The following is a 13,758-nucleotide window of genomic DNA, read 5'->3' as shown; positions in this document are numbered from 1 at the left end:
AGTAGTTCAACAAATATATATATTTAAAAGTGGAGAAAGTTTTAAGTACAATAAACAGATAACATAGTGACATTTCTTTTAACCTCCAGCCATATTTCTAATTTCTTATTTATTCCGTACAATTATTGTTGACATATTCTCATTGTTGAAGTCTAATACAATCTACTTTCCCTCATGGTGTGTTTGGGATGACATCAATAACTATCATTTTCGTGTGTAGAAACGAACACAGCTGCTGGTTTATACTGAAGATAGACACAAAGTGCTGGAGTAACTCAGCATGATAGGCAGCATCTCTGGAGAAAAAGGATGGGTGAGATATTGGGTTGGGCCCCATCTTCAGACCCTTTCTTGTTAGTTGATCAAACAAAAACTTTTGGCTTCTTAAAATCACGCAGAATTAGAACAATTATTCCACTGAAGGTGTTTAGTTTTGTTCAAATAATTTAATCAGATATCAGCAGAATGTTCAAATGTGAATTGAAGGAAAATGTTTTATGTTACATTCCATTAATGTTAATGTGAACATTTTTAATGTAGTTCATTTTCGTCATATCGATGTACAGTGACATAATTTTGCTTATGCACTATCCAGTCCAAGAAAATATATATATCCATGATTATAATCAATACAAACACAGTCTGCAGATGAAGGATAACGTGTACAACATTTAGTGCAGAGATAAAATTGGTCTGATTACAGATGGTTCAAAGGTCTCCAATGAGGTGGATCAAATCAAAGGCAGGAAATAAGGAAACATTTCAAAGATTCATGTAACTTGTGGTTGATGATATGGCACAATAAAAAATGTGTAGAAATTTAGTCACGTTTCCCAATAACAAAACCAGGTATGACGCATGCTCCACATGTCACCAAGTTTATTTACAATAGACAAATGGAGATTTGATAGGCCTTGTGCATCATCATGAATTAATTTTTAGCAGTATTCCTATAAATATTACAACCATGACCCTGTCCTGTGTGGGTCATGGTCATTTTCGTGCCGATATGGCCAAATATTCCACTCAAAGGTGTGTTAAATCTTAATGAAAGGAAAGAGCTGACACGAATGTGCTGCTAAAAATCAATATCAACATTTTTTTGGCCATCTGATGGATTTCTTCAATCTAGCCTTACAGTGGCTTGGAGTCATCTCATATTTGATACACAATCCAAGTAATCGTTCAGGGCACTCAGAAGACAGATTATCATCTCCACTCTTGAATCACCCTTTTTCAGCAGGCTTTGACTTTTATTTTCAACATTTTGTAAACTTTGCAATATGATCTTATGTATTAATAATAGTCACAAAGTACTTTATTAAATTTCACAGACAAGAGAGGAAGGTCAGATTGAATATGTATTTGTTTTGGCCGAACTGCCTTGCTTGATGTAAATGCAAATTGTAAAATCAGGGATAAATCCAGAGAACCATTTATCCCCAATCATCACAAATTAATCACCGAAAAGTGAAGTGAGCTATGACGTACTTTTAGGAAGGAGATGAGGAGAAATGTCTTTAGTCAGAGGGTAGTGAATCTGTGGAATTCATTGCCACAGAAGGCTGTGGAGGCCAAGTCAGTGGATAGTTTTAAGGCAGAGATAGATAGATTCTTGATTAGTACAGGTGTCAGAGGTTATGGGGAGAAGGAAGGAGAATGGCATTAGGAGGGAGAGATAGATTGTCATGATTGAATGGCGGCATAAACTTGATGGGCCGAATGGCCTAATTCTACTCTTATCACATTGAAGATTGAAGATGTGGAACCAGAGACCTTTAAGGTTCTGGGATGAGTAGATAATTCTGAATGTTAAGGTAGTTTGGCCAATGTGTTGAGTGAATGAGGACCTCCTAAGTATTGGGAGGGAGAGTGAAAGTGTAAGGCAGCAAAGCTACCATACTTGATTGTTGGGAGAGTCAATAACCAGAGGTCATAGCCTCAGAATTAAAGGGCGCTCGTTTAGAAAGGAGGTGAGGTGGAACTTCTTTATTCAGAGGGTAGTTAATCTGTGGAACTCATTGCCAAAGAGGGCTGAAGAGGCTAAGGGAGTGGATATATTTAAGTCAGAGATAGACAAATTATCTCCTCCCCCCCCGCTTTGATCCTGGTGCAGCTTTATACTGTTGCCAAATGAATGGAGCGGCTGCGCTTGTATACTCTGGAATTTAGAAGGATGAGAGGATATATTATTGAAACATATAAGATTATTAAGGGATTGGACACGCTAGAGGCAGGAATCATGTTCCCGATTTTGGGATAGTCCAGAACCAGTGGCCACAGTTCAAGAATAAGTGGTAGGCCATTTAGAACGGTGATGAGGAAAAACTTTTTTTTCCCCAGAGAGTGTGATTCTGTGGAATTCTCTGCCTCAGAAAGCTGTGGAGGCCAATTATCTGGATGATTTCAAGAGAGAGTTAGATAGAGCTCTTAAAGATAGTGGATATGGGGAGAAGGCAGAAATGGGGCAGAAATGAAGCAGCAGGAGAGGAAGAGAGAAATCAACGCTCACCAACCCTTTCTTCTCAGGCTATCTGTGAAAATCTCAGCCATAAGTGCTAAAATGATATCCACAACACAAATTCCCCACTTGCCAACGTTATGCACTAAACCTTGCTCAGCTACGGTCCACTTTGGATATCAATGCAAACACAAAATCAATTAGCCAATTTTATTAGTTGCTAAGTTAGTGCCGCACACTAAATCAACTTGACGACAATAGAAACGTCATACAATATTTCTACCTGTCTAGAAAGCAGTGGAAAGGTATTATTATTGGTTTATTTTTGTGTCAAGATAAACTTGTGAAACTTATATGTTATCCAGTCAAATCATACTGCACGAGTACAATCCAGCGCATGCACAAGTAAAACAGGTGGTGCAAAGAGAAAAAAATAAAAGTGCAGATTATAGTAAACTTTAGAGATGCAGCATGGAAACAGGCCCTTCGACGCACCGAGTCCATGCCGAACAATGATCACCCCACACATTAACACTAACGCTGGATGGCAGAAGGCAAAGAGTGGCAATAAAGATGTATTTTTCTGGTTGGCTGCCAGTGACTAGCGGAGTTCTGCAGGGGTCGGAGCTGGGGCCGCTACTCTTCACGTTGTATATTAATGATTTGGATAAGGGGATTGAAGGCTTTGTGGTCAAGCTTGCGGATGATACAAAAATAGGTGGAGGGGCAGTAGTGTAGAGACAGCAGGGACTCTACAGAAGGACTTGGACAGGTTGGGAGAGTGGGCAGAGAAGTGGCAGATGGAATGTCGTGTAGCAAAGTATGGAGTCATGCATTTCGGAAGGAGTAAAGGCGAAGACTATTTTCGAAATGGGGTGAGAATCCTGAAATCAGAGGTGCAAAGGGACTTGGGAGTGCTGGTGCAGGATTCCCCAAAAAATAATTTGCAAGTCGAATCAGTAGTAAAGAAAGCAAACTCAATGCTAGCATTTATTTCAAGAAGGCTTGTTTTCAAAAACAGGGATGTAATGCTGAGACTCTATAAGGCACTGGTAAGGCCGTATTTTGAATATTGTGAGCAATTTTGGGCACCATATCTGAGGAAGGATGTGCTGGCTCTGGAGAGGATCCAGAGGGGGTTTGTAACATTGGAATCCCAGGAATGAGTAAGTTAGCATATGATGAGCATTTGTCAGCACTGAGCCTGTACTCGCTGGAGTTTAGAAGAATGAGTTTTATTGAAACATACAGAGCAGTGAAAGGCTTAGATAGAGTGGATGTGGAGAGGATGTTTCCACTAGTGGGAGAGTCTAGGACTAGAGGTCATAGCCTCAGAATTAAAGGACGTTCTTTTAGGAATGAGAGGAGGAGAATCTATGGAATTCTTTAACACAGAAGGCTGTGGAGGCCGTCAGTAGATATTGTTAAGGCAGAGATAGATAGATTTTTGATTAGTACAGGTGTCAGAGGTTATGGGGAGAAGGCAGGAGAATGGGGTTAGGAGGGAGAGATAGATCATCCATGATTGAATAGCGGAGTAAACCTGATGGGCCGAATGGCCTCGTTTCTCTCCTATCACATGACCTTATGACTATCCTACACACTAAGGCCAATTAGACACAAAATGCTGAAGTAACTCAGTGGGACAGGCAGCATCTCTGGAGAGAAGGAATGGGTGGTGTTTCGGGTCGAGACCCTTCTTCAGACTGAAGAATACTCCAGCATTTTTTTGTCTGCCTTCGAATTAAGCCAACATCTGCAGTTCTTACCTACACAGTAAGGACCATTTATAATTTACACAAACCAATTACCCTACAAGCCTGTAAATCTTTGGAGAATGAGAGGAAATGGAGCACTCCAAGAAAACCCAGGCTATCACAGGGATTAGGTACAAACTCCGTACAGACAGCACCTGTAGTCAGGATCGAACCCGGGTCTCTGGTGCCGTGTGGCGGCAACTCCACTACTGTGCCGAGGTGCCGCATCCAAGTATTAGAGCATAACAGTTATAGAGAAAGGTGCAACAAGAGTCACAAAGACGTTGGGAGATTGGGACTTTACCACATTGCATCACCAAAGGATGTTTTCTATGGGACAGCTGTAGAAGTTGGTAAGTCACTGGAGGCTTGCCAAACTTCCTCAGTCTACTGAGGAAATAGAGGTGTTATGTGATTTCTTGCGCATAGTTTCAATGCAGTTGGTTCAGGACAGGTTGTTTGTGATATTTATGCCTAAGAACGTAAAGCCTTCGACCACCTACTCTGGGATGAATACACTTCCTAAAGTCAACAATTAACTCCTTTGTCTTACTGACATTGAGGGAGAGGTTATTGTCGTGACACAATGTTACCAATCTCTTTATCTTCTTCCTGCATTCTCTCTCATCATTATGAGAAATGGATTTAGTACAGAATTTGGGAGGGAGGGAGAGAGATTTAAACCATTCAGTTGTGGGAGTGATTGGCAAGGACTTATTGAGCAACATGTATTTACGGACATTGTAGAGGAAATAAATGTTCCAAGGTCAGAGTACGCAGTGAAGCTGTAGGGCAGATATGTTCATGGAGGACTTTATGGTTTTAGATATTAAGTGAAAGATGGAGGAGGGGGGGATGCAGGAAAGTGGCAATGAGAAAAATGATCAGGTCTTATTGAATGGCGGTAAAGATCACAAGGGGGTGAAAGTCTTACTTCAGCTAATATTTCTAATATTCCTACGTTGGCATAGTGACTAGGAAAAATAACTAAGATTTGGGTCATGAACCCAGAAACTGGGGGTCAAGGAGAAGATAAGCTCAGAAGCAGCAATTGTTTTTCAGGAGAGCTATGTAAATGCTTGCGTTGTTCACAACATGTTGAAAATCCAGTGGCGACCAGAAAAAGATACGACTCTTTGGGCGACTACTCACGACCATACAGGCATCACCCCGCGACCATTATGGTCGTTAGTAGTCGCCCAAAAAGGCATACCTTTTTCTGGTCGCCGCTGGATTTTCAACATGTTGAAAATTTTCGGCAACCTGCTACGACTATAACGGGTGCCGACAAGTCGCCAAAAAAATTGTTTATGTGGGACAGGGCCTTTTCACTTAAACAATCACAAAAGCCATGTTTGGAAGAGCTTCACAGAATGGTTAGAGAATGGTCAGAGGCCATTCACCACTTCCAAACAAAAAATTGCTTCATTTTAGTTTTGGTTCTATTGTTATTCTACTTGCATGCCTTCTTCCAGTTGTTCCTAACAAAGCCTCTCTCCATCCAGCCTGACCACAACCGCTGCCCAGATCCCCTGCAAAACCTTATCTGTCTCAAGAATAACTTCCAATAGCATAGACATATGTAGCTGATTTTTCTTGTCCTTGGAATCATGTTTGTGAACCTTATTTGCGGCATCTCCAAAGCTTTTACATCTTTCCTAAATAGGCAATATAAAAGAAGTTGACAAATGCTCTGATAGATAACACAAGTACATAGCACTGTATGATTATAAAGCGTCTTGACATGTCAATGTTGTTTCAGAATATGAGCCATATAACAACTCAGAAGCTTACTTTGTGCGCTTCAAAAGCAGCAAAGACATAGATGAATCATTGAGCTTCCAACAAATCTCAATTTCCACTAAGATATCTGCCGAGTGCTCTCACAACACAGTCAACCTCACATTAATCATCATCATTTTTAGTCGGGACAAGTTCCTTTTGCCTTCTTCATCTGTCATCATCAACAATGCTCCAAATGCAATCTTTCTTTACAAACATGTCAAGTATATCAAGTGTAGAGCTGTGAAAAGCGATGGTGATCAGTACAATCGAGCTTTAAACCTAGTGTATAAGAAAGCAAAGCTTGATTTTTTTTTAAAGCTGTGATATAATTGTCGGGCAGGTCAGAGATTCTTGCTCCTTGTGCAGACAAGAGAGGGGACTGTGGGAAGGAAGAGAACCTGACCAGGGCACCGTGGTATGGGGGCCATTCGAGAGGGGACAGGGAAGAAAAACGTAGTTGTCATTGGGGATAATATAGTTAAGTGCATTGATACTGTTCTCTGTCGCAAGGATCGCGGGTCCTGAAGGCTGTGTTGCCTGCCTGGTGCCCGGGTTCAGGACATCTCGTCTGACCTGCAGAGGAACTTGGTGTGGGAGGGGAACTATCCAGTCGGCGTGGTCCATATGGGTACAAATGACGTAGGTAGAATGAGGAAAGAGGTTCTGCTGAGGGAATTTGAACAGCGAGGCACCAAATTGAAAAGCAGAACCAACAAGGTAATAATTTCTGGATTTCTACCTGAGCCGCGTGCAAATTGTCATGGGGTTGAGAGGACTAGAGAGTTGAACGCATGGCTCAAAGACTGGTGTGGGAGATGTGGGTTTGAATTTGTGGGACATTGGCACCAGTATTGTGGAAGGGGGGAACTGTTCCGACAGGACGGACTCCACTTGAACCCGACTGGGTCCAGACTCCTGGCAAACCGGACAACCAGGGCCGTAGATACAGCTTTAAACTTAATAGTGGGGGGGGGGGGTCGACAAATTGGAAGTGTAAGGGAGGAGTTAAAGGGAAAGAGAGTGCAGGAAGAGTTACAGAAGTCTCCAGAAGTAATGGGACAGAATGTTTAAGAAAGGATAAGAGAGTAAGGTCGGGTAAAATCAGGACCGGTGTGAGAGGAGGGGAGGTGAATATCGAATTAAAGGTGTTGTATTTGAATGCGCACAGTATAAGAAATACAGTGGATGAGCTTGTGGCACAGCTAGAAATTGGTAGGCATGATGTTGTGGGAATTACAGGGATGTGGCTGCAAGAGTATCAAAGCTGGGAGCGGAATATTCAAGACTATACGTCCTATCGGAAAGGCAAACAGTTCAGCATAGGGGATGGGGTAGCTCTGTTGGTAAGGAATGGAATTCAATCCTTAGCGAGGGGTGATGTAGGATCAGAAGATGTAGAGTCATTGTGGGTAGTGCTGAGGAATTGTAAGGGTAAACAGACCTTAATGGGAGTTATTTACAGGCTCGTCAGGAGTTACAATTGGCATGTAGGAGATTTCAATATGTAGGTAGACTGAGAAAATCAGGTTGGTACTGGACCCGAAGAAAGGGAATTTGTAGAGTGCCTACGAGATGGATTCTTAGAGCAGCTCTATGTGGAACCTACCATGGAAAAGACAATTCTGGATTTAGTATCGTGTAATGAACCGGATTTGATAAGGGAACTCAAGGTAAAGGAACCACCAGGAGGTAGCGACCACTATGTGATAAGATTTAACTTGCAATTTGAGAGAGAGAAGGTGAAATCGGATGTGTTGGTATTACTGCTGAGCAAAGGGGACTGGGGACTGCAGAGGCATGAGCTGGCTAAAGTTGACTGGTATTTGAAGTATTTAGTATTTTGATCTGAAAGGGTATCATATTGATGATATTTGGTATTAAAGGGACCCTAGCAGGAATGAAGGAATAACTACAAATGCTAGGGTAACTCAGGCATCATCTCTGGCATCATCTCTGGAGAGAAGGAATGGGTGACATTTCTAATCAAGACACCTCTTCAGACACGAAATGTCACCCATTCTTTCTCTCCAGAGATGCTGCCTGTCCCGCTGAGTTACTCCAGCATTTTGTGTCTACCTTTGATTTAAACCAGCATATGCAGTTCTTTCCTGCACAGGGATGATGGTGGAACAACAAAGGTAGGGATTTCTGGGAATAATTCGGAAGATGCAAGATCTTTTTATTCCAAAGAGGAAGACATTTTCTTGGGGGAGAATGAGGCGACAGTGGCTGACAAGGGAAGTTAAGGACAGTATAAAACTAAAAGAGAAGACATATAACATTGCACAGATTGATGGGAAGCCAGAGGATTGGGAAGCTTTTAAAGAACAACAGAAGGTAACTAAAAAGGCAATACGGGGAGAAAAGATGAAATACAAAGGTAATCTAGCTAATAATATAAAAGAGGATAGCAAGAGTTTCAGTTAGATAAAGAGGAAGAAAGACACAAGAGTGATTCAAGATTCAAGATTCAAGAGAGTTTATTGTCATGTGTCCCAGATAGTACAATGAAATTCTTGCTTTGCTTTCAGCACAACAGAATATTGCAGGCATAAATAATACAGAACAGATCAGTGTGTCCATATAGTGTGGCCTATATAGAGTGGACGTTGGATCATTGGAAAATGATGCAGGAGAAGTGATAATGGGGAATAAAGAATTGGCAGAGGAGCTGAATAACCTTTTTGCATCAGTCTTCACAGTGGAAGACACCAGCAACTTGCCTGAAATTCAAGAGAGTCAGGGGGTGGAAGATAGTGGAGTGGCTGTTACTAGGGAGAAGGTGCTTGGGAAAGTGAAAGGGCTGAAGGTGGATAGGTCACCTGGACCAGATGGACTGCACCCTACGATTCTGAAAGAGGTGGCTTTGGAGATTGTGGAGGCATTGATAGTGATATTTCAAGAATCACTCGAGTCAGGAGTGGTTCCAGACGATTGGAAAATTGCCAATATTACCCCGCTGCATAAGAAGGGAGCAAAGCAGAATAGTGGGAAATATAGGTAGGTTAGTCTGACTTTGGTGGTTGGTAATATTTTAAAGTCATTATAAAGGATGAGGTAACGGAGTACTTAAAAAGTCATGATAAAATACGCCAAAGTCAGCATGGTTTTGTGAGGGGTGGCCTTGCCTGACTAACCTGCTGGAATTCTTTGAAGAAGTGAATAGTTGGACAGACAAAACGGAGTCAGTCGATGTTGTTTACCTAGATTTTCAGAAAGCCTTTGATAAGGTGCCACATGTGAAGCTGCTAAGGAAGGTGAGGACCCATGGTGTCAAAGGGCAGATACCAGCATGGATAGCAGGTTGGCTGGATGGCAGAAGGCAAAGAGTGGCAATAAAGGTTTCTTTTTTCTGTTTGGCTGCCAGTGACTAACGGAGTTCCGCAGGGCTTGGTGCTGGGGTCGCTACTCTTCACGTTGTATATTAATGATTTGGATGATAGGATAGAAGGCTTTGTGACCAAGTTTGCAGATTATAAAAAAATAGGTGGAGGGGCAGGTATTGTAGAGAAAGCATGGACTCTGCAGAAGGACTTAGACAGGTTGGGAGAGTGAGCAGAGAAGTGGCAGATGGAATGTAGCGCATCAAAGTGAGGAGTCATGCAATTTGGTAGTAGGAATAAAGGCATAGACTATTTTCTAAACGGGGAGAGAAACTAGAAGTCGGTGCAAAGGTACTTGGGAGTGCTGGTGCAGGATTCCCAAAAAGTTAATCTGCAAGTCAAATCAGTAGTAAAGAAGGCAAACGTAATGCTAGCATTTATTTCAAGTGGGCTAGAATACAAAAATAGGGATGTAATTCACAAATGAGAATTAACAATATTCTTTTTTTTGGGGCTCACTGTGTATGTTTTTATGAAATCACCATGGATGTTTAAAGATATATATTAAATGTAGGAAATGAACTTTTAAATAACCTAGCTTGGTGACTCGCCATGCTCTTTAATAATCAAAAAGTCAAATTAAAGCTTTAATTGCTCTTCTAACATTTAAATAGGTTTGATACAGTGACTTATTTAAGCTGGAGTAGTTTTCAATTTTTATCATGGTCATCATTTTCTGACCAGATCTGTTCTGCATTTCTATTACTGAAATGCCAGGTTCTATATCAGTCTGAAGAAGGGTTTCGGCCCGAAACGTTGCCTATTTCCTTCGCTCCATAGATGCTGCCGCACCCGCTGAGTTTCTCCAGCATTTTTGTCTACCAGGTTCTATATCAGTGAACCCAGCAGGTAAAGGAAGGTAATATTAGGTTTCCGGGGTACTCTTAAAATATTCCTTTGTACTATTCATTCCTTCCTTTTATGTATTAAATGTAACATACACTTTATCTTTAGTTCAGAATCACATTGTTTCTGACTGAACTGTTGTATCATATTTCTTTCCGCAGATGACTTCCCAATTGTCATCTCAGAGATGATCTCTGGGATCGTGTCGCTGGACTGTTTGTGAAGTTGAACATAGCTGCTCAATATATTTGAGAAAAAGAAAAACCACCAGAATAAATCAGATAACATTGGAAAGCAATTATAAGGACAGGATGTGCAATGAGCCCACAGCCATTGTACCCACTAACATAGTACTGCAACCTCAAAAAACATGATGTCAACAAGCACTCAGCACCAACTGCATTATTACCACAGAGTCAAACACGCTGTGTTGTTAGTTTAAGCTCAAGTTAGCCATCCATCATTGAATCCACATGCATCTCCAACAAAAGAGGTGCAATATGATTGCATTTGGCGATATAATTTAAATCACGGAGACTTGTTATTGCTGAATCACACAAATGAACATAAGGGGCAGAGGACCTAGACATTTTCTAACATGGCGTTAGAGGATGCTGTTAAGGAGATGAAGAAGGAGGAAAGGAATCCCACTATCTTTTCTGATTTGTGAGTTGCACATCTTTGTTGCTTCCAGTGCCTGACAGTAGCACATTTGTTGAGCTTTTCTCATTCCAGAAGCTGCCAATGAGACAGACATCGCCGGCCTAGCAGTAAGACCGTAATGACAAAGGCATCTTGTTACTCGACGAAGCTTGTGTCACCAGCTCAAACAATGAAACTTTGTGTAATCGTGTGAACAATTTAGAGACGGGATCTGCATTGAATTGTGTCACCAGAGACACGTGGCCTACAATCAGGACAAGGGAAAGGTTGCCCACATTCCAACTGTACGCAGAACAAAGCATATGGATTCCAACGCAGAAGACTGCAATGATGACAGAGGATTTCAGTGAAGATACTGATTGGAATCCACAATGAAATTCTTGGTGTATTGGAAGGAATACAGAAAATATGTGTGAAATACTATAGTATTCCTGTTTAACCTTGCACGTTGCTTTGTGCAGTATTTGGAGCCAATTACTCCAGTGTAGGTATCATAGAAAATTAATTTTTACCACCTGAAAATCCAACCATCATGCGGAGTCTGAATCATGGAGTCCTAACTTCCACTGCAGTACCAGCAAAGCTGCTAAAGAGCTGAATTATCCAGTGGAAGTTCAGGCTTCCGCATGTAAGTTTTGATTACCACCAGTATCGGTCTCTGTAAGATTGCTCAAAGAGATTTGAAGCTGTCACAAATTGGAAGGCTTGTTGATGTGACAGTGGGAAAGGCAGGGACCACAGGGGGAAAACGTGAAAATTACCCAAATGAACAAGGAAATGACAACTGGAATATGAGGTGGGAAAAATGTGAGGACTTCCACATTGACAGAAACAAATGTGACCATCTGCACCAGCAGAAAGCCTGCAATTAGACAATAGACAATAGGCCATTCGGCCCTTCGAGCCCGCACCGCCATTCAATGTGACTATGGCTGATCATTCCCAATCAGTACCCCATTCCTGCCTTCTCCCCATATCCCCTGACTCCACTATCTTTAAGAGCCCTATTTAGTTCTTTCTTGAAAGTATCCAGAGAACAGGCCTCCACCACCCTCTGAGGCAGAGAATTCCACAGACTCACAACTCTGTGTGAAAAATTGTTTCCTCATCTCTGTTCTAAATGGCTTTCCCTTTATTCTTAAACTGTGGCCCCTGTGACCAGATGATTTTTCCCATGGATGAAAAAGCAGAGGGATATTAATGTTTTTTAAAAAATCGTCATTCTCTCTGCTGCCCCCGCTGGCGGCAGGGGGAGGGACTCTAAAACCTCACTCAGTCTCTGCCAGATGGAGGAAGCGAGAGGGTCACGGCTCTCTGAGCTGCGAATAACACTGAACGCACATCTACTCCATGGTGAGTTCCCGGGACGTGGTTATCAGCAAATGTGTTTTGTTGGCTTGCTAAGTGTTTTTGCCTTAATTGGCGTTTTAAAGTGCTTTCAGCAAACAAATGTGTTTTATTGGCTTGCTAAGTGTTTTTGCACTCACAGCATTTCTTGGAGATCAGAAACTGCAATAAATTCTTCAAAGACAAACAACAATGCCCTGACTCTCAGGCTAAAGAAGGGCCTTGACCTGAAATGTCACCTATTTCTTTTCTCCAGAGATGCAGCTTGGCCTGATGAATTACTCCAGCTTTTTGTGTCTAACTTCTCCACAGCTAACTGTCCTTCAAATTAATTAGCAAAATTCAAGTAATTGATTACACCATTTGATGGTAAAGATGATAGGGGTTTTGAATCTTTCTTCCTCTAACCCCTGGCTTTTTTTTTGTTTGTTTTAATGATGGAGTGCGGAAACAGGCCATTCGGTCCACCGAGTCCGTGCCGACCAGTGATCATTCCAAACACTAACACTATCCTATACACTAAGGACAACTTATAATTTACAGAAAGCAATTAATCTACAAACTACATCTTTGGAGTGTGGGAGGAAACTGAAGATTTTGGAGTAAACCCAAGCAGTCAAGGGGAGAACGTGCAAACTCCATAAAGACTGCACCTGTAGTCAGGGTCAAACCCGGGCCTCCGGCACAGAAACTCGATCGCTGCTGTGAGTTGTGCTGTTGAGGCCTAGTTTGGCAGAAACAGCTTCAAATTATCACTGTGCATTGATCAACTTCATGATCTGTCTGCTTAGCATGCTGGGAAACTTGGGAGAGAGTCACACATAATCCCTAAGTAGATGGCAGTGCAAGTTGCATCAAAACATTTGTACACAAGCATAAATATGAGCCCCACTGGTAGTAGCAGCATGTAAATAATTCAACGATTTAGTTTGAATCAAAGCCCAATAAACCTTAGAAAACTGTCCAGTTTTTGGCAGATCAGAGCAAAAACATTTCTTCTTGTTAGTTTATCCTGAACAGTGTTTCAGATTGAGGTAAAGTAAGCGATTGCTACAATGCATCATCCCATTCAGATTCAGGTTGAGCAATTCATTTTCCCTTTGTCTGCTCTGTGAAAAGGAATTTATTCTGTCATGCTAATTTAAAAGTAGCTTAATTCTACTCTTTCTTTATCGCTTGACAGAATTTCTTGCCAGATGATTTATTATCAGTCATCCCATTGCCTGGCAACAGCTTTCTGTCTCAGAGGATTTAATCATTCACCATCACAATAACATATCCACTCCTTTGGACAGCCAACACATTTGAACAGGCACGTTACCTCTTTATGTGACAGCCTTTCCATGCAAACATTTCTTTATAACAAGTGTAGAGGCAGCAATTCAGTTTCCACAAATTTAGCGATTTTATTTCAAATACACTCCCCTCAAAGAGTTCACTGTAAATTACCTGTTGAGGTTTTAGCCTAACTAGTGCATAAAGAATGGCATGAACATATATTGATGCCAATTGTTCC

At 41.5% G+C, this 13,758-nt stretch overlaps 1 protein-coding gene across 1 annotated transcript in view; it reads right to left on the bottom strand.

Moving 5' to 3' along the window:
* csmd3 (CUB and Sushi multiple domains 3) overlaps nucleotides 1–13,758 on the bottom strand; it is a 751,933-nt gene that overhangs the window by 173,712 nt on the left and 564,463 nt on the right.

The sequence above is a fragment of the Amblyraja radiata genome, chromosome 4 (assembly GCF_010909765.2).
Source record: "Amblyraja radiata isolate CabotCenter1 chromosome 4, sAmbRad1.1.pri, whole genome shotgun sequence".
NCBI classification, from domain to species: domain Eukaryota; kingdom Metazoa; phylum Chordata; class Chondrichthyes; order Rajiformes; family Rajidae; genus Amblyraja; species Amblyraja radiata.
Note: the sequence above shows the minus strand (reverse complement) of the source record. Positions and strands in the feature narration are given on the sequence as shown.